The sequence below is a fragment of the Ursus americanus genome, chromosome 16 (assembly GCF_024610735.1).
Source record: "Ursus americanus isolate L20-20 chromosome 16, mUrsAme1.1.p, whole genome shotgun sequence".
Classification (NCBI taxonomy): Eukaryota; Metazoa; Chordata; class Mammalia; order Carnivora; family Ursidae; genus Ursus; species Ursus americanus.
The window spans coordinates 7,025,706-7,047,481 of NC_142142.1; the positions used below are offsets into that span (position 1 = coordinate 7,025,706).

At 43.6% G+C, this 21,776-nt stretch overlaps 1 protein-coding gene and 1 pseudogene across 4 annotated transcripts in view; both read right to left on the bottom strand.

Moving 5' to 3' along the window:
- Positions 1-21,776, bottom strand: part of STIM1 (stromal interaction molecule 1) — a 187,052-nt gene that overhangs the window by 126,478 nt on the left and 38,798 nt on the right. The gene's annotated exons all lie outside the window — the stretch shown is intronic.
- LOC148108746 (small ribosomal subunit protein eS26 pseudogene) lies at positions 12,940-18,666 on the bottom strand (annotated as a pseudogene).

A 21,776-nucleotide genomic window follows, 5' to 3' on the forward strand; every position in this document is an offset into this window, starting at 1 on the left:
TATGGAAGATATATAGGAAGGAAACTTATAGACTATTATAGAAGGAAACTTAAAGACTATTATAGAAAAAATAATTTTAATGATCTAACTAAATGGAAGGACATATCATGTTCATGAATTGGGAGACTACATCCAGTTAAGATGTCAGTCCTCCTAAATTAATATATAGATTCAATGCAAACCCAGTCAAATTTCCAATAGGTTTTTTCCTTAGCAGAAACTGATAAACTGATTCTAAAATTCATACAAAGGCCCAAGAACAGACAAGGCAGTCCTGAAGAACAAGCTGACAGACTTGCACTACCAAATATTAAGACCCATTATAATAACAATTAAGACAGTGCGGACCTGCTGCAAGGATACAAATGACCAATGGAATAAAACAGAGAATCCGAAAAAGACCCACACCTAACGGTCGCTTGGCTTATAATAAAGGTGACACTACAGTACAGAAGGGAAAGGATAATCTTTCCAATACATGGTGTTAGATCAACTAGATATCCGCAAAGGGGTGAGGGGCGGGGGAAAGTACCTTCTCGACCTCACAACATACCCCAAAAAAGTAATTTCACATCACTGCAGACCTGTGTGGAAGTAAGGAAAGAATAAAGCTGGTAAGTGAGAAAAGAGGAGAACAGCTTCCTGATCTTGGAGTAGGCAAAGTTTTCTTCCAAAGAACACAAAAAGGGCTAAACATAAAGGAAAAGATATTCACAATACACAGAACTTGTATGTTCCAGAATACATAAAGAACTCCGACAAACAAATAAAATGACAAGCAACACAATTAAAAAAATGGGCAGAAAACCTGAACACTTTACAAAATAATAAATCCAGACAGTGTATATGTGTATGAGCAGACATAGTTACAGGTACAAGAAATGTGTATAGATACCACATACACATTCTGTCTGGACTTACATATCCTATATATATGTATTTGTCATATGTATATATTATTCATATATTAATGAGTAAAAAGATGTCATTAATCATTGGGGAAACACAAATTAAAACCACAATGCAGTAATACTACACACTAACCAAAAGGGCTAGAATGAAAAAAAAAAAAATAGGCAAATACTAGGTGTTGAAAAGAAAGTCCAACAACTGGAAGTTCTCATACACAGCGTATGGGGCTGTGTATTAGTATCTATTGCTCCATAACAAAGCTAAGTTGCCTAAAACAATAAACAATTATTATCACAGTTCCTGAGAGCCAGGGATCGGCGAGCGCCTTACCAGGTCGTTCTGGCTCAGGTCTCACATAAAGGTTTATAAACGGCTATCGTCACTGAAGACTTGACTGGGGCTGGAGGACCTGCTTCCAAGTTGGCTCACTCACGCTCCTGGCAGGTCAGTGCTGGGGGTTATCAAGGAAGCCTCGGTTCTTCTCCATGTGGGCTTTTCCCTAGGCTGTTTGAGTGTCCTCACAGTATATTGGTGGGCTTCCCCCAGAGTGAGTGATTCAAGAGACAGAGACACAAACTCTTGGGCCGTAGTCTCTGAAGTCATATACCAGCACTTTCATTCCACTCTATTTGTTAGATTCAAGTTACCAAGGTGCAGCTGAGTCGAGAAGAGAGGAATTGGGCTCTGCCTCTTGATGAGATGAGTATCAAACAATTTGTGGCCATATTTTAAAAACAAATACAACCGCTTGGGCAAAGGATGTGACGGAACGCACTGTGGAGCACATATCTTACCAAGGCCCCCACATGCTAACCTCCTCTTGCTCATGCTGATTATAGCACGATGTTGTCAACGTAATAGACCAAGGTGATGTTCTATGAAATGGCCAGATGGCCCAGGTCTCTTCTAACTAGACTATGACAAGGAGTACAGGAGTGAAAGTGTTTACATAGCCCTGGGCAAAACCAGAAAGATACACTGATATCTGTTCCACCGGACCGACTGAGATAGAAAAGAATGCATTCACCAAATCAACGTCCACATATTAACGTGCTCCAGCGAAGTTGTCACATGGACCCCAGCAGTCATAATGAGGGCTGTTCACTTGAACTGCTGAAGTTCACATTCTCCAGGATCCACCCAGTTTTTAGGAAGGTAAACCAATGAATTCAATGTCGATATAATAGGGATCGCCGTCCTTGCATTCTTCAGATACTTCAGAGTAGCACTCATCTCCACCATCCCTCACGGACTGTGATACTGGTTTTGATTCACTACCCTGGCGGGGAGCAGGCAGCAGTTCAAAGGCTTCCACTTGGCCTTCCCCACTATGATAGCTCTTATTTGACAGGTCAAGGGTCTGATGTGGGTGCTACTCCAACTCTTAGGTATGTCCATCCCAAGCATACACTTACGGATAGAAGAAACGACTACTTGGTAGATCTGTGGAATAATTCTACTTCTGAAAAGTTTCATAAGAAAGTAATAAGATAAATATATACTAGCATTATACTAAGGGAAAGAAGCCAGACATGATTCCATTTAGATGAAATGTCCAGAGTAGACAAATCCACAGAGACAGAAAGTAGGTTGTCAAGGGCTAGAGAATAGGGAGTGACTGCTTAATGGGTAATGGGGTTTCTTTCTGGGATGATGAAATGTTCTAGAATTAGATAGTGGTGATGGTTGCTCAACCTTGTTAGGAGAAAAAAAGCCACCAAACTGTACACTTTAAAGTGGCAGATTTTATGTTCAGTGTATTTTATCTCCAAAAAAACAAAAACCCAATACTGAACGGCTGTTGGCTGTGTGATGAGCTGGCCGATGTATGAGGGCAGCTTTTACCCTCACTCAGTTTACAAAACAGAATTCAGCTCACAGCTCTATACACGCCAGCATACTAGCCCTTGCAAAATGCTGAGGATACAAATATATTTCACCACTCACGTTAACCAATACATTACAAAGTGACTCCTTCCTGTTCTCTGAGTCCCTATTTAAATGCAAAAGGCTTGGGGCTTCTTCAATAAAAGCAGTTTGGTGTCAGGGCTCCGCAAGGTCCTTGGCATCTTCAACTCCAGGCAGTAACTGGTTCTGCTACTTACCTCACTCTCCCTGACTGGAGGAAAAATACAAATCTCTTGTACAGAAGGCCAGAAAGATACGAAGAAAGGATTCGAGGACTATCACACTTCAAATATTTATTGCATAAACTGTCTAGAAGTTTTCAAATTCTGCTCTGCACACCTCCCTTCTCACCCAAGTTCCTTGGCAATATCTACTTCTTCAAGCACAGCAGCTCTATTTGATTGAGTTTTAAGTACTGGAAACAGACTTCTTTTTTTTTTTTTTTTGTAGTGAACGTCTGTGAATTTTGCTGATTTAACTATCTCCCCACCTTCCAACCCTTCTTCATGTAAACGCATCTTGATCTTCCATCAAGGGACCTCTCTTACCTGCCCTCAGCCCACATGGTTCCAGGCGAGCCCACCCTGACCCCGGGGTTCCATGAGTAGAAAGAATGTAACTCTGTTAGCCAATCAAAGTCCAGCATTCCTCTGTGATTACTTTAGGGTGGACACATGACCCAAGCCAAAATCATACCCAGGACTGCCAGCACCATCGGGAAACAGGTATTATCTTTCAATAGTGGTTGCTTAGCTAGGAGAATGCACACCCAAAGCTGATATCGATCTTTGCCACTGCATGGGTGGAGACTGCCTAAGAATGACACCAAAACAAAGAAAAGCAAAGCCAAAGGAAGAGAGATTAGGTCCAAATGACATCATTCAAGTCCCCTGCTGTTTTGGATCTTACTGTTTCTAAAGGTAAATGGACTTCTAGCCTTTTTTTTTTTTTTTTCGAGATTTTATTTATTTGAGAGAGAGAGAGAGCACACGCACAAGCCAGGGGGAGGGGCAGAGGGAGGAGGAAAAGCAGACTCCCTGATGAGCAGGGAGCTGGATGGGGGCTCGATCCCAGGGCCCTGGGATCATGACCTGAGGCGAAGGCAGACGCTTAACCAACTAAGCCACCCAGGCACCCCGACTTTTAGCCTTTTAGTTACTTCAGTCAGTAAGCCCCTCTCTTGCTTAAGTCAGCCTGAGTTGTACTGCTGTCACTCACAAAAAGACAGAGTCATAACAAATGTAAAATTATTTGAAAAAAAAACTGAAAAACACGCATCTGGCCAATAAGCCTCAAACCTTCGCCGTAAATCATAGGCAGGGGGAGAATCTTAAAAAACAAACAAACAAACAAACAAAAAACCCACAACAACAACTCCCAGAAGAATTAGTCTCTTCTTGACTCCACAGTGCATTCCTTAATGTGCACAGCATTTTACAGTTTCCAAATCACTTTCCTACTGATAATCTCATCTGATCTTCAAAAACAAAACAACCCTATGAAGTCAACATTCACACTATATATCTGAACACACTGAAATTCAGAGAGAAGTGACTAACCAGAAGGCATCTAATTTGAAATCAAGGCTTCTGTCTCCAAATGATATCTTTTTGCTACTCTTTACTGAATTACACGGTTCTCAAATACACAGGGCTAGGAACCTGACTGGGCTCAGTACAGATTTGCTACCTGATAGCACCGCTCCCCTGACCCCTGGCAGCTTTGCCTTGTTTCATTCAGGCCTTGATCTCCTCTCTGCATAGTCTGAGCACAGACAAGCCCACGGCACAGCATCCCACTGCACACACATGAGTGTGTGTCACTCAACCGACGGGCAGCCATAGAACATCAGTGGCCTTGCTCTCAGAGTAGCCCTACACCTGTGAAAAGCACATCAGTGGACAGCATCACAGGAGGAGGCACCGTGCTCTGAGATGCTCCCGTGGTGAAAAGCTGCACTTCAGCCAACAGCAGCTAACACAACCGCTGTATCTACTGGGATCTGAAAACCTAAAAACCATTACTGACTGGGAAAATCCCAACAGCATACATTCAAGGATTTAAAACTACGTTAGACTCACATCTTTTTTTTTTTTCTTTTTACAGAGAGAGGGAGCACGAGTAGAGAGGGGCTCAGGGAGAGGGAGAATCTTAAGCAGACTCCACACCCAGCACAAGCTGACCCCAAGATCATGACCTGAACTAAAATCAGGAGTCAGATGATTAACCGACTAAGCCACCTAGGCAGCCCCAGATTCACATCTTCTACAAGTATTAACTCAAAATGAATCAACGATTTAAATATAAGAGCTAAAACCATAAAACTCTTAGAAGAAAATATAGGGGCAATCTTCATTACCTTCGATTTGACGATGAATTCTTAAATAGGACACCAAAAGCATAAGGAACAACAACAAATGGGACTTCATAAAAATTAAAAATGACTATGTATCAAAGATATTAGCAAGAAAGTGAAAAGTCAGGATTAAGAAGTTGTGGTCCATAGATACAATGGAATATTACTCAGCTATCAGAAAGAACGAATTCTCAACATTTGCTGCAACATGGACGGCACTGGAGGAGATAATGCTAAGTGAAATAAGTCAAGCAGAGAAAGACAATTATCATATGATTTCTCTCATCTATGGAACATAAGAACTAGGATGATCGGTAGGGGAAGAAAGGGATAAAGAAAGGGGGGGTAATCAGAAGGGGGAATGAAGCATGAGAGACTATGGACTCTGAGAAACAAACTGAGGGCCTCAGAGGGGAGGGGGGTGGGGGAATGGGATAGGCTGGTGATGGGTAGTAAGGAGGGCACGTATTGCATGGTGCACTGGGTGTTATACACAACTAATGAATCATCAAACTTTATATCGGAAACCGGGGATGTACTGTATGGTGACTAACATAATATAATAAAGAATCATTAAAAATTTTTTTAAAAATAAAAAAATAAAAAGAAAGAAAGTGAAAAGTCAATCTACAGAATGGGAAGGAATATATGCAAATCATATTATCTGATAAGGGTCTAGTATTCTGAATATATAAAGAATGCTAACAACTCAACAACAAAAAGACAACCTAATTTTAAATGGACAAAGGACTTGAACAGACATTTCTCCAAAGATGCACATGGCCAACAAATACATAAAAAGATGCTCAACAGCATTCATCATTAGGGGAATGCAAATCAAAACCACAATGAAGGGTGGCTGGCTGGCTCAATGGGTGGAGCATGCAACTCTTGATCTTGGGGTACTGAGTTCCAGTCCCACGTTGGGGAGCAGACTGCACTTAAAATTTTTTTTAAATCCTTTAAACACACACACACACACACACACACACACACAGTGAGACACCACATCCCACTCACAAGAACAGCTTTAATTAAAACAAAATGAGGGGCACCTGGGTGGCTCAGCAGTTAAGCGTCTGCCTTTGGCTCAGGGCGTGATCCCGGCGTTATGGGATCGAGCCCCACATCAGGCTCCTCCGCTGGGAGCCAGCTTCTTCCTCTCCCACTCTCCCTGCCTGTGTTCCCTCTCTCACTGGCTGTCTCTCTGTCAAATAAATAAATAAAATCTTTAAAAAATAATAATTAAAAAATAAAAAAATAAAACAAACAAAATGAAAAATAACTAGTATTGGCAAAGGTATGGCAAAATGGAACCTTAGACACTGCTGGTGGGAATGTAAAATGGTGCGGCTGCTGTGGAAAGCAGTTGGGTGGTTCCTGAAATAGTTAAATATAGAATTATACTTTAATCACAATTCTACTCCCAGGTGCTATATATATAGCCAAAAGAATTAAAAACTGGTACTCGGGGCGCCTGGCTGGCTCAGCCGGTACAGCATGCGACTCTTGATCTCAGGGTCATGAGTTTGAGCCCCACGTTGGGTATGGCACCTACTTAAAAAAAAAAAAAAAAAAAACTGGTACTCAAACAAGTACATGTACATGCATGTCTATCACCGCACTACTCCTGAGAGCCAAAAGGTGGAAACAGCCCACGGCTCTACTGCCTGTCACCAGATGAATGAATAAACAATTGGGGGGGGGGTGTATTCTATCATATGATATAATGCCAGCCAAAAAAGGCATGAAGTTTTCTGATACATACTACACCATGGATGAACTTTATGAACATTATGCTAAGTGAAATAAGCCACACACAAAAGGAAAAATATTGTATGATCCTATATAAAACACAGGAAACGTGAAATATCTAGAATAAGCAAATGCATAGAGGCAGAAAAATAGATTAAAATTTAACAGGAGCTGAGGGGAAGTTATTGCTTAATGGGTACAGAGTTTCTACTGGGATGATGAAAAAGTTTTGGAAACAGAGCGTGGTGATGTTTGTATAACACAGTGAATGTAATTACTGCCACAGAATTATATACTTTGAAATGGTTAACATAGCAAATTTTATGTTATATATTTTACCACAATAAAAAAACTTTTAAAGAAAATGATGTACTGATAAACGCTACGATGTGGACAAACCTCGAAAATACTATACCATGTTAAAGAAGTTAGACCCAGGGTGCCTGGGTGGCTCAGTCGGTTAAGCATCTGCCTTCGGCTCAGGTCATGATCCCAGGGTCCTGGGACTGAGCCCCAAATCGGGCTCCCTGTTCAGCGAGGAGTCTGCTTCTCCCTCTGCCCCTCCCCCTACTTGTGCTTGTTCTCCTTCTCTCTCTCTCTCAAAAAATAAATAAAATCTTTCAAAATTTTTAAAAAGAAGTTAGACACAAGTTAGGTTACATATTATTCCATTTATATGAAATACCAGAATAATTGAATCCACAGGAGAGTGCAGACTGATGGCTGCCAGGGGAGAGGGGAAATGGGAAGAAACTTAAGAGGTAAGGTGCTTTACTCTGGAGTAATGGCAATGTTTTAGAACTGGATAGAGGTGGTGGTGGCATAAAACTGTGAATGCCACTGAATTGCTCAATTTACAACGGTTAATTTTATAATGATACAACCTTCACCTTAATACATTTTTTCAAGTACAGGAGAGAATTCAGGGACTCATCTGAGCAACAGGAATTCGGGCCAAGAGGCAAGGCAAAACAAGAAACAGCACGGAGCCCAGCAAACCGGCTGAGAGACATCCAGGAGCAGCAGGAAGAAGCAACCTGAGGCTGCAGTAACCCAAGGCCTCCCTACGTCAGTGAGGGGGCAGCTAGAGCTGCTATAACTAAGAGACCCAGTAGACACAGTAGATTAAATCAGAGAGAAGTTTCTCTGTCTCTCATATAATAGTTTTGCAGGGAACAGTCTGAGGCAGAGAGTGGAACTCTGCCATCCTCACTCAGTGTCACACTTCCATCTCTGGGACCAGAAAGTGCTGTAGCTCTCCTCATCCCCCAGATGGCAGGAAGGGAAAAGGACAAGAGAAACACTCAGCCATGCTTTTTTAAGCACATGACCCCCAGAGTGGCAGATACACCACTTAGATTCCACTAGTTCGAACTTGGGCATCTGGCCACACTTAGTTACAAAAGAGTTAAAAAAGTTGACATATGCCCAGCTAAAACTCAAGTGCTCTACCATTAAAAAAAAGAATGAGAGAGTCAATATTGGCAAAGACAACAAACACTCTGACATTCATACTCACTTCAGATATTCTTTATTTTTTTATTATTTTTCTGATGAAGGAACTAATTTCTCAGCCCTGAGATGTGCAGTTATGATTCCATGGAACCTGCTGGCTAGAGTGGAAAGAAAAGAAATGCAAGGCAGTTATGGATTGATGCCTCCTGTTAGCCTCACCACTTGGACCAATACCAATATAGCCTACTATGTGCCTTTCGTGACTGGGTATTTGTGGTGTAGAAATAATTATTTCTCTAAAATAATCAGAGTACCATCTCTGTGCAATACTGGGTAAGGGTTACAGGAAAAAAACAAAGTGGGGCCCCTGTCTTTAAAAAAAACTCCCAATGTGTGTGACAATCACACACAAAGCAATCACAATACAGTGAGACACTTAACAGAGAGACATATCAAGTATAATGAAAGAATAACGGTGAATGAGCTGCCTACCTGTGGGCAGGGAAACTGGAGGCGGCTTCCAGAAAGGTGGTGACCCTGGAGCTGGGTTCTCTAAAGGATGAGAAGTTACCAAACAAGGAAAGAAGGCATTCAAGCAAAATGGAAAGCAAGAATGAAAACAAAGATATTTGCTGAAAAGGCAACAAGCAAGAGCCAGATCATGGAACGTCATGAACACCAGATTCCATCAAAAGCTTGGATTTTATAATCCGTGGTGAATGGGAAAGCACCAGAGACTTCTGAGCAGGGAAGGACCATGGTTAGACAAATCTGTTAGATGACTCTGGCAGCCAAGAGGAAGGATGGACAAAAGAAGGACACGCCTTGGGCTTACATTCCTCCTGCTCTGGCTAGCCCCATTCTTGACGCCCAGTGCCACTACCAGTAGTAAGTCAAGCCCTTGCAGTAGGAAGTCAGTCACATAGGCCAAGAGTCCCTCAGCCAAGTCCTACAAAGACTGAGGTAGGACAATGTCCTTGGTTTTGTTTTTAAGCTTTTTTAATTGAAAAAAAAAATCCAATCACATAACACAAAATTGACCATTTAAAGATTTTATTTATTTTATTTATTTTAGAGAAAGAGAGCATGAATGGGGGAAGGAGCAGAGGAGGAGGGTGGGGGGAAGAATCTTGAGCAGACCCCTGCTGAGCACAGAGCCTGACATGGGGGCTCGATCTCATGACCCTGAGATCACGACCTGAGCCAAAACCAACAGTCGGATGCTTAACCCACTGAGCCACCCAGGCGCCCCCAAATTGACCATTTTATTTATTTATTTTTAGAGATTTTATTTATTTATTTATTTGTTTGTTTATTTATTTATTTATTTGAGCGAGAGAGCACAAGTGGGGAGTGGCAGAGGGAGAGGGAGAAGCAGACTCCCCACTGAGCAGGGAGCCCTACTCAGGGCTGATTTCCCAGGACCCTGGGGATCATGACCTGAGCTGAAGGCAGACACTTAACTGACTGGGCCACCCAGGCGCCCCCAAAACTGACCATTTTCAAGTGCACAACTTAGTGGCATTTAGCACATTCACAGGGCTGTGCAACTCCGGAGGTTCTCAGTTTCTGACGAAGTCCAGGAAAGCCTCTGCGATTTCCCTGACACTCCACCCCCTCCCTCATGTAGCTCAGCTCAGACCCATAAGCCAGATCCTTGTGGTTTCCAGCAAACATCTCCCTCAAGTCCCTAGGCTGCCATAGTCTAGCCTTTCCTGACCTCAGCTCTCCTGGGAACACAGGGCACAGTGACCAGAAGCAATTTGACCATATCTACCCCTTATTTGAGAGTTTTCAAGGACTCTGCTTTGCCAAAAGAATAAAGCCTCAAATCCTTAACATGACACACAAGGCTCTCTACAATCTGACATCTGTCTCCCTAGCCTCATCTCCTGATCATGTTTCCCTACAATTCTTTCCTCCCTGCTTCCTTTGCCACTTCTGCCTGTTCAAACACGCTATTTTCTTTCTCTCACCCTGAACGGTATTGTCACCCCCAAACACTTTTCCTCCAGGTTTATCTTACCCTGAGGAAAGTTCTCATCCTATTTCCATTATTCCCTGCGAACAGCTCTGATTCCAGTCTCATTTTACTCTGGGGACCACTCTGATCCACACTTCACTATTCACTGTTCTCTGGACATGTCACTGACCATGTCATACCCAGGATGACTTTTTTCCACTCCCTTCTCTTCTACTTCCATCGTGTCACTGAGAACAGTCTTACTCCGAACACATCTGCTTCTGCTCCATCTCTCTGGGTCTCTTATAAGTCCAGGGCTTCGCCAGGTCCCTCAGCCCAAACTTACTGGCAGCTGGGTTTTAGAGTAGTCAAAATCAGAGACAGAAAGTAGAATGGTGGCTGCCAGGGGCTTGGGGTGGGGGGAGCGGACAGGAAAAGAGAGTGAGTGTTCAATGGGTATAAGTTTCCGTTTTACAAGATGAAAAGCATCCTGGAGATGCCTGGTGGTGATGGTTTCACAACATCATGAATGTATTTAATACCACTGAACTGTACACTTAAAAATGGTTAAAATGGTAAATTTCATGTTATATGTATTTTACCGCAATAAAAAAAATGGTAGAGGGTGGTTACAACTACCAAGACTTAGGAGAGAGACAGAGTATATCCCAGCTGGGGGTTGGGGGGGGGTAGTCTGCATCCTGATCTTATTCTCCCTTGCCTTCTTTCCCGACAGTGACACACTTCTGTTAGGATCGCATTTGAATTCAGCCTCATTTTACCCTAAAGATATTTCAGACTCTAGCCTCATCTGACTCCAGGAACAGCTCTGACCTAGGCCTTTCTAATCACCAAACCACAGAAAGCCACACTCCAGTACACCCTGGACATGGCTGACCCTCTGACCTTGGCTGACATTAACCCTCAGGAAAGAAGGGCGACCGGAGGCAACTGGCCTGAAGCAACTGTAATGTTATTCCAAACTGTGGGAAGAAGGTCTTTCCGGGGAGTGGGGAGAAAAATTCCCGAATCATCACAAACCCAGAAGGGGTACACTTTCTGCGGGTACAAGCCAAAGGTGTGTCAAAGGGCATACCGGAAGATCTCACCCAGAGGCCTCTTTCCAGGTACGTTGTAGGCTTCCAGCTGCGGCAGCATCACAAGCACCAGTGTGTTCCCGTGTGAGTCAGTGAACAACGCCCAATTCAGGACATTCGGACTTTGCCTTTCTTCTGCTATCCTGGCCTCCGGTTTACACACTTCGCTCAGCAGCAAAGCAATACTAATACTTAGGCTCCGTCCTTGTGCATTATGTTGGGGAGACCTGGCAATGTATTAAGTGGAATACACCTAGGCTTTACAACTTTCTAGCCATGCAATCTTGGACAAATCATTTTCCTCACTTGCAATTTTCCTCATCTTGCTGGGATGTGAAGAAAAGTAAACAAATACTTGTAAAGCCTCCAGCAATGTACCTGCCCCAAAAGATTTCATTCAACAAATACTTATTAAGCATATGCCAAATGCCGGTCAGTATTCTAGGCACTGAGGACTTGGCAATGAACAAAATTCCCTGCTCCGGGGGGGGCGGGGGGGGGCCTGGAGAAAGAAATCTATCAGAGGGGGATAAATGGTACGGAGATATACAGAGAAAGAGGTTGCGGTGTGCTATGAGAAAGGACTTGGCTACTTTTAAATAGAATGACTGAAGAAATCCTAACTGAGAAGTTGGCATTTGACCAAAAGATCTGAAAGAAATGAGCTAAAGAGCCCCTCGGAAAGAGGAAACAGAGGGAAGAGCAATGGCAAAGGGCTCAAGGCAGGAGCGCGTCCGTCTTGCTCAAAGAACAGTGAGGAGGCCGATGGGGCAGGGTGAGCGAGGGGAGGGAGAGGAAGATAAGCCAGTAACTGAGAGCCCAGGACTTTGGCTTTTTCTCTGAAAGACACGATTTTAAAGAGAAGAGCTATATGATTAGATTTACACTTTGAAAGGATTGCTCTGACTGCTCCATTCAAAACAAACTGTTGGCAGGCAGGGGCAAAAGCGTGCAACCAACTAAGAGGCTATCACCTCTGCAAGCGAGAGACAACAGTAGTTCCGATCAAGGTGGTAGTGGCAGAGGTTATGAAAAATGTCTGAATTTCGGATACGTTTTAAAGCTAGAACAGATAGGATCTGCTGACAGACTGAACGTAAGAGTAAACTTGTTAAGTTTAAAAATGCTGATTCGACGGGATGCCTGGGTGGCTCAGTCGGTTTCTGCCTTCGGCTCAGGTTATGATCCCGGATTCCTGGGATCAAGTCCCGTGTTGGGCTCCTTGATCAGCGGGGAGCCTGCTTCTCCCTCTGCCTGCTGCTCCCATGCTTGCTCTCTCTCTCTCTCTCTCTGATGAATAAATAAATAAAATATTTAAAAAATAAAATAAAATAAAATGCTAAGACATCCAAAATCTCAGTTAAGAAGTTGGATATACAAGTCTAATGTTCAGAGAAGTCTGAGCTAGAAACACAAATTCAAGAGTTTTCAATGAACAGATGATCATTAAAACAATGGAAATGGCTTCTAAATGTCATTGGTTTATTACACAATAATGCAATACCCAATGAATAGTAGCTGCTTTTATTAAACTCTTTGTTTTCTTAAGGTGCTAAAAATACTTGCCAACTCAGCATGAATAAAACTTTGGTGCCCAACATCTAACCCCATCACCAATCCCTCATGAAAATTTGACTTTCTGCTCTGCATTTTTCCTCACTCTCTTCCTCCCTTCCAATTTTTCAATTAAAATATCAGGGAAGTGGGGGCACCTGGCTGGCTTAGTCGGAAGAGTAGCGACTCTTAATCTCAGGATCGTGAGTTCAAGCCCCATGTTGGGTGTAGAGACTACTTTAAAAAAAATTTTTTTTAAACATCAGATAAGGGGAGGCACTGTGGTATTAAGTGGTAAAGGCACTAATTCTATAGTTAGACAGGTTTGAATCCTCTATCTTAGCTACATACTAGTTCTATGACCGCTGAACTATAATTTTCTTAGTAAGATGGAGCTAACAGTCCCTCCGTTACAGAATTGTTGCAATGATAATACATCCATTCATTCATTTGTTCAACAAATACTTACTGAGCATCCATTACATGCCCAGGACTGTGTCCAGCACCAGAGCTACAACGGTAAACAGGCAGAGGTCACCCTGCCCTCCTTAAGCCGATAGCCCAAGGGACCACAATATTTCTAAACAACCAAGACAAAATTTAACATTTTTAAAAATCATCTAAAAAAAATAAGTACATAAAGAGCATCATACAGTGCCTGGTAAGTAGTAGGTCCTAAATAAATGACCACATTTATTATTTCATAATTAGAGTATATTAATCCTCATAGAACAACACATTTTTAGAACTGGGATGACTTTTAGAAATCAAAAAGTCCAATTCCCTCATTTAACAGATGAGCAGATTAAATTACTCCATAATAACTCACTCAAGACACCTGTTCAATCAGGCCGTGAGCCAGGTATGTGGGTACAGGGATGAGTAAAACACAGTCCCCGCCTTATGTCAAATAAATATGCAAGGGGAAGTGACCTGCCTGAGTGGCCTAGCTGCTCACTGAGACTGGAAATCATGTCTTCTAATCTTCAGTGTTTTGCTCTTTCCACTGATCCAAAATTATTCCATTCAAATAAAAATATTTATCAAGAAGCAGCTTACCATGTGCCCTGTGCCAGAGGGACTGGAATCCCACAGCTCAGCAAGTCCTCACAGGTAGGTTGTCAAAAAGAATACCTTGGGCTTAGAAATGGATCCTTTTTGGATGCCTGGGTGGCTCAGTAGGTAAAGCATCTGCCTTCGGCTCAGGTCATGATCCCAGAGTCCTGGGATCAAGTCCCACGTTGGGCTCCCTGCTCCGAGGAGAGTCTGCTTCTCCCTCTGCCCCTCCTCCCACTCATTCTCTCAATCTCTCTCTCAAATAATAAATTAATAAAATCTTAAAAAAAAAGAAAGAAAGAAAGAAATTGATCCTTTTTTGCTCTGTGAGTCATCAACAGTAGGCCCCAGGGAGGAGCTCACAGGCATTGGTAGGAAATTACAGAGAGATGGAGAAAAACAAACTGAAAGCCACTGGCTAAGCAGAGACAAAACAGAGCAAGGCCTTTCTCCCTCACTGCAGAGATTAAGTCACATTCCCTCCAGGGTAGGCCAGTCACAGAACTATACCTTTATCTCTCTGGGCCATCCACCCATCCTCACCCCCTTCCAAGGCCCTCTTGAGAGTCTCAGGATTGAGCTTCTAATGGGAAAACAACACAGCGGAATGGAAAGAGCACACCTTGAGGGTTCACAGACCTCAGCTGAAACGCCGGCTCCACCTCTAACTAGTTGAATGTTTCTTACCTCATTTATTTCCGCATGGAAAATGGTGACTATACCGCACTTACTTCTGGGAGTTGTGGTGAGCGTTAGAATTGTGTTTGATGTATCTACAAAAATGCCTTGCGTGCAGAGGTTGCTCAATATTTGGTGCTATTGTCAATTATTATTAATGTCCAGGTCTCTCTTACTGTCCCACACTCCTTCTTGTGACTGCAGACTTCAACACAGCACCACAGTGTAGGGCTCTGACAGGAACGGGAAGCTGAGAGACATGGCACCTCCATTGGCTTCATCTCTCTCTCCTCCCTCAACCTAGCCCAGCTCAGCTCCCCACTCCACTCCGCCAACTTTAAAAACCAAACTCTTTGAACCTGCCTTCTCTGGTCCCTCTTCAAAATATCACCTACTTTCCTTCCTTCCCTTACCACTATCTTTCTCAAAAGAGAAGTCTACACTTGCTGCCTCTGTCTCCTCACCTCCTACTCCCTCCCTAAGCCACAGCAGTCTAGCTTCCATCCCTACCCCTCCACTGAAACTGGTCACCAGGTCACCAATGACAATAGCTTCAGTTCAGGGCTCACCCTACTTATTCTCTGCTTCAATAGACACTTACCTTCTTTTAGAAAATCTTCCCCCTCCTGGCTTCCCGGACAGGACTTTCTCCTCCCTCTCTGATTGCTCCTCCTCAGTCTCCTTCCCTAGTGTTTCTGTCTACACATATCACAGTTCTCCTGGGCCCTATCCTCAGCGTCCTTCCTTTCTCCACTTTATGGATTTTACTCAGGTGATTTCACCTATTTCTTTTTCCTTTTTTTATAAGATTTTATTTATTTATTTATTTATTTGAGAGAGAGAGACAGCACGAGCAGGGTGAAGGGCAGAGGGAGAAGCAGACTCCCCGCTGAGCAGGGAGCCTGATGCGGGACTCAGTCCCAGGACTGGGAGATCATGAGCTGAGCTGAAGGCAGACCCTTAACTGACTGAGCCACCCAGGCGTCCCTCACCTATTTCTAATGGTCTCTACTCTCGCTTGGAAATCATTCGCATAGCTATGCTCCTCTCTCTCTGAGGAACTCCAAAACTCGCATCTTCTCCCCCAGGTAGCAGATGTCATCCACAGGCATCTCAAAACCAACATTAACTCCCCACAGCAGCTCCCCAGGCTGTATTTCATGTGTTAATGGCCTCAGCATCCATTCACCTAACGCTTCTCCTCCGCCCTTCACTCACACGTTTCAATCCATCCCCATGACCACTGCTCTAGTTCCAGCCTCCAGCATCTGCAGTTGCTCTCCTGCCTCTAGTTTACCCACTCTTGGCCTCCTGAGCACAGGCATCAAAGAGAACTTTCTAAAACACCACTCTGACCAAGTGACCCTCCACCTTAAATATCTAGAATAAAGCTCAAATCCAACAGGATGTAAGCTCTTTGCCATTCAGAATCCCTTCTGAGCAGCCCAACAGTCGGTCCAGCACCAGGAACAACTCACCATTCCCTGAGCATGCCATGTACTTCCTCACTCACACTACCTAGTACTCTTTTGGTCATCCTTTTTTTTTTTTTTTTTTTAAGTATAATCGCCATTTTTCCCCCAGAACACAGTTTTTCTTCAGTCCTTAAGGAGTTAGCTCCTTACATGGACTTTGGTGGAGGTGGTGGGGCAGTACCCCCAGGTCTAAATCGGGTGGGGGTGTTGGGTCCTTCTGTGCTTCACGAGAGCGATTCCTGACTACCTTACTATGGATGGCAGAGCACGCGCAGTAGTTTCACATACAGCTTGGGAAGCACATAGACCTTGAACACACTCGCTTCAGACATGTTCCTGAGGGCAGCAGCCTCTATGTTCTGAATAACGAACTTCTCAATGGCCTTGTCCTTGGGCACACAACAGGCAGCTGGTGCAGCAAACAGGCTGCACGAGGCCACGGCCCTTTTTGCCATGACCGTTATTCCTTCTTTTCTTGGTCATCTTGGAAGTGAGGACCCAAGAGGCACTCTTCTGGTCATCCTTAAAGATCCACCTTAAACATCTCTGCAGCCTTCCCTGACTCCCTCTTGCTAAGCATTTAGACTCTCCTTCCTTTCTGCCAGCACGTCTTCTCTGTTCCTCTACCGTCGCACTTGTGACACTATATTGAATGTACTTGCCTGTGTGCTTATCTTCTCAGTAATCTGCGGATTGCTCAAGGACAAGGACTATGTCCGTCACTTCGCAGTAACCCAGCCCACTTGCCCCGTCTCTCAAGATGAGCAGCCAGACTACCAACCATGATGGAGATACTCCCCCCATATCAGGAGAGCGAACTCTACTAGCCGCAGGAAGTCTTAATACTTCCCCTCTTGCAAATGCTTCCAGATGCCGCTTGGACTCTGACCCCAGAGGAGGTATTCCTGACCTGATGATTCCTGGGGGCCCTTCTGCCTGGAACAGCCTGTTCAGTAGGGATAGGAGAGCTTCCTGTAGATTAAAATTCTTTGGAAAATGATTTCTAAAACAGGCTAATTACAAGTAGGGCTGGCCACTGCCAGATCCATCTCAGGAAGTCATGTTAAGACCTTCACATACCTTCAAAAGTAAGTGAGGTGAGTACCACAACAGCCTGTGGCTAGTCTTCCTGCCTTCCATTCCACCTCTCCTTGGGACACTGCCCTGCATCACATACTGGCCACAAGTGGCTTTGCTCCCAGAAATCTACGCTGGCTTCTCACTGCCTAAAACTGCACAGCATGGTGATTAAGAGCAAGGACCCTAGAAATATATCAACCAGGGCTGAATCCTAACTCCACCACTCTTTAACTATGTGAGTTTAAGCAAGTTATTTAAGTTCTCTGGGCCTCTGTTTTCTCACCTGTAAAATAAGAAAATAATAGTACCTACCCTCTTAGGATTGGGATAAAGATTAAATACCCTAAAAATAAGAATTAAATAATAAAAAATTACATCAGCTTGCCATTAAAAATATTAATAACAGTGCCTGGCTCATGGTAAGAACTTAGTAAATTATATATAAACATATTCAGGTTTCAAGTCCCTCTGTCATTTAAAACCTGAGACAAGAACTGTTGCCCTGACCCATTTCACATGCCACAAGTCACCAGTTCTCAATCCTTTTAACTTCTGACTTCATCACTTATGATTCTTCACCTCTACCCACAATATCAATCCCCCATCTACCAGCCCCTCCCTCCGTTCTTAGCTGCAAATTCTCTCTGGCAGTGCTACCTACAGCTGCCTGGAAAACGCCCCCTCAGCAGAGCACCCCTGGGGGGGTGCCATGCCTAGGAGCAATACAGGGTAACACCTTCACCTGAGCACTCCATTCCCCTTGCTCATTCCCACTTGCACTCAGGTCATTTTAAAAATCCATATGCACCCCAATGCTCATAGCAGCATTGTCCACAATAGCTAAATTGTGGAAGGAGCCGAGATGCCCTTCAACAGATGACTGGATTAAGAAGATGTGGTCCATGGGGCGCCTGGGTGGCGCAGTCGTTAAGCGTCTGCCTTTGGCTCAGGGCATGATCCCGGTGTTCTGGGATCGAGCCCCACATCAGGCTCCTCCGCTAGGGGCCTGCTTCTTCCTTTCCCACTCCCCCTGCTTGTGTTCCCTCTCTCGCTGGCTGTCTCTGTCAAATTAATAAATAAAATCTTTTAAAAAAAGAAAAAGAAAAAAAGAAGATGTGGTCCATATATACAATGGAATATTACTCAGCCATCAGAAAGAACGATTACACAATATTTGCAGCAACACGGACGGGACTGGAGAAGATTATGCTAAGCGAAATAAGTCAGGCAGAGAAAGACAATTATCATATGGTTTCACTCATTTATGGAACATAAGAAATAGGAAGATCAGTAGGAGAAGGAAGGGAAGAATGAAGGGGGGGTAAACAGAAGGGGGAATGAACCATGACAGACTGTGGACTCTGGGAAACAAACAGGGCTTCAGAGGGGAGGGGGGTGGGGGATTGGGATAGGCCGGTGATGGGTATTAGGGAGGGCACGTATTGCATGGTGCACTGGGTGTTATACGCAAATAATGAATCATGGAACATTACATCAAAAACTAAGGATATACTGTATGATGACTAACATAACATAATAAAAAATTATTATATAAATAAAAAAATAAATGAATAAAAATCCAAATGCCTCCCTGAACTTCTGCAGTAGATAAACCTTAAACAGAGTTTTAGAGACTAAGTCACACCATCTCCAGGAAGCCCGCTAGACTACAGTGACCCTCGATCACTGAAGTCTTAATCTGTAAGATATACTTCCTCACTCATATCATCTAACCATCTCTATTAGATGAAGCTCCATGAGGCAGTATCTGGCTTTCCATCACTACATCCCTATTATCCTAGAACAGTGATCAGGTCATAGTAAATGTTTAATAACTATTTACTGAAAGCAATTAATCTAACCCAACCTCTTCATCTTTAAATAAGAAAACGGGGCACTTGGGTGGCTCAGCCGGTTAAGTATCTGATTTCGGCTCAGGTCACGATCTCAGGGTCATGAGATCAAGCGCCACATCAGGCTCTGCACTGGGTGTGGAGCCGGCTTGGGATTCTCTCTCTTCCTCTCCCTCTCTGTTCCCCCCCACTTGTGCTCATGCACTCTCTCTCTCTAAAAAAAAATAATAAAATAAATAACTAAGAAAACTAGGACTGAGAAAATAGAAGTACCTCAGTCAAAGCACAGTGAGGACTGAAACCCAGAACTCTATAAGACTGAAATTATGAATGCAACCCACCTCCAACCTACTTCTGGGCCAGCTGCAATTCACCAGAGAGTAGACAGTTCTCTAATTGAACTGAGTGTTGTTCCCTCAAAGCAGGGCATTTATCTTCTCCTCCAGAAGCAAAAGACTAGGCCAACTATAGATGCTTGATTAGCTAAATCTCCTACCATTGATTCTGGGACATAATCAGGGACCGGTGGATTAACCAAGATCTCCAGCTTTCTGCAGCAACAACCCAGTCTGTGAAAACAAGGGAGCCCTGGAGTTACCTTGCCAACCAAAGCACAGGTTGCCATTCAACTTCTCCAAGCCTTACTAACAAAAAAAGCAGGAAGCCACTTTGTGCTCATTTCCCTAATTGTGTTCCGTGGAACACTAGTGTCTTATGTAATGTCAATAGATGGGTTTGTTTAGAGTTTGGGGGGAAGGAGCGGGGAGGGTGTGGAAATTTCATAATCAAAAAAATATAGGAGGGGCAACTGGCTGGCTCAGTACATAGAGCATGGGACTCTTGATCTCAGGATCATGAGTTCAAGCTTAAAAAAAAAATGTAGGAAACCCTACATACCTTTCCTTATCATATTAAAGGCTCCTAGCTTTTCCAAACTTGATCTCAAAAGGTTCTCAGAGTAATCCTATGGTCTTCATATGAGAGCGATATTCTGAAGAGAACTTATTTATTAGTTTACGTATTAAGAACTTATTTTAGGGGCGCCTGGGTGGCACAGCGGTTGAGCGTCTGCCTTCGGCTCAGGGCGTGATCCCGGCATTATGGGATCGAGCCCCACGTCAGGCTCCTCCACTATGAGCCTGCTTCTCACTCTCCCACTCCCCCTGCTTGTGTTCCCTCTCTCGCTGGCTGTCTCTATCTCTGCCAAATAAATAAATAAAATCTTTTAAAAAAAAAAAAAAAAGAACTTATTTTAAAAGAATACAGTGTAGAAATGTATAAAGGTACTATTATTCCACAGTTCCTCAAATGAACAGGATCCTAACTAGGAACTGGACTTGGACTACTAAAATTACATTACTTTCTCCAGCACAATAAGTTTGGGAGAAAGTTAACCTGGATTCAGAGCTGTCTGCTAACTTTAAAGCCTGTTTCTTTCTATCATTATACTATATTCCTTGACAGTTGTTTATTCTAAAAAATCTTTACTGAGCTACAGATGCAATGCTAGGTACAAGGGATATAAGGAAGTGTAAGATTTAGTAATCTCTGCCCTCATGGAACTCATAATTTGGTACTGCTCATTGCTATGGCAGAGGGAATGGGAACACAGGGATAGACAGAGGGAAAGGAGGTAATGGGAGCTTGAGGGGAGCTCTAATCTTTGGGGGTAGGAGAAGTTGCCAGGGAAGGCTTCCCAAAGAAGTAGGTACCTCAGTGCTAGTCTAGCGATAAAGAACATGGCAGGGGGCGGGGGTGCAGTGGGCAAAAAGCATGGGCTCTCGAGGGAACAGACCAGTTTCTAAAGGAAGCCAGCTTCTGGCCTATCCAATGAAGTCGGAGAGGAAAGAGGGGTTTTCCCCAGATAATAGCATTTCCAGGGACTAACCAGAGATGCTTTAGGGAGCACATGCCAGGCTGGGTTGACACCAGATACAAACAGCTGCCCTCCTGGAAACAATTAAGTGGCAGTTTTTACGTTGACAGAATCTTAGGCCTCAATGAAATATTTTGAAATCACTTAAATGTGGGGCGCCTGGGTGGCTCAGTCGTTAAACGTCTGCCTTCGGCTCAGGGCGTGATCTCGGTGTGGGATCGAGCCCCACATCAGGCTCCTCCACTGGGAGCCTGCTTCTTCCTCTCCCACTCCCCCTGCTTATGTTCCCTCTCTCCCTGGCTGTCTCTCTGTCAAATAAATAAGTAAAATCTTTTTTAAAAAATCACTTAAATAAACTCCCAGTTTATTGATAATAAGAGGTCCTAAGAGAACTGGGCTTCACTTGTCTCAACTTGAGCTGAATGCGGGAGAAACACAGGTTAAACAACGATAATTATAACGGTTGACAATTAATGGAGCTTATTACGTGTCAGGCACTCTGCTAAACGTTCAGCATGAATTATCTCATCTTAATCTTCACAACAGCCCTTTGAGGTAGACAATATGATTATCTCTATGTTACAGATAAGGAAGTAGGCTCAGAGGGGTGAAGTAACTTGCCCAAAGTATTACTAGCAAGTGATGGGACCTAGGTAGACTGACCCCAGGACCTATGTGCTTCATTACTAGACTAGCTGAAGTACCTACTTCTCTGGGAAGCCCCCTCTGACAAATCCTCTACCATGAAAGATTGGGGG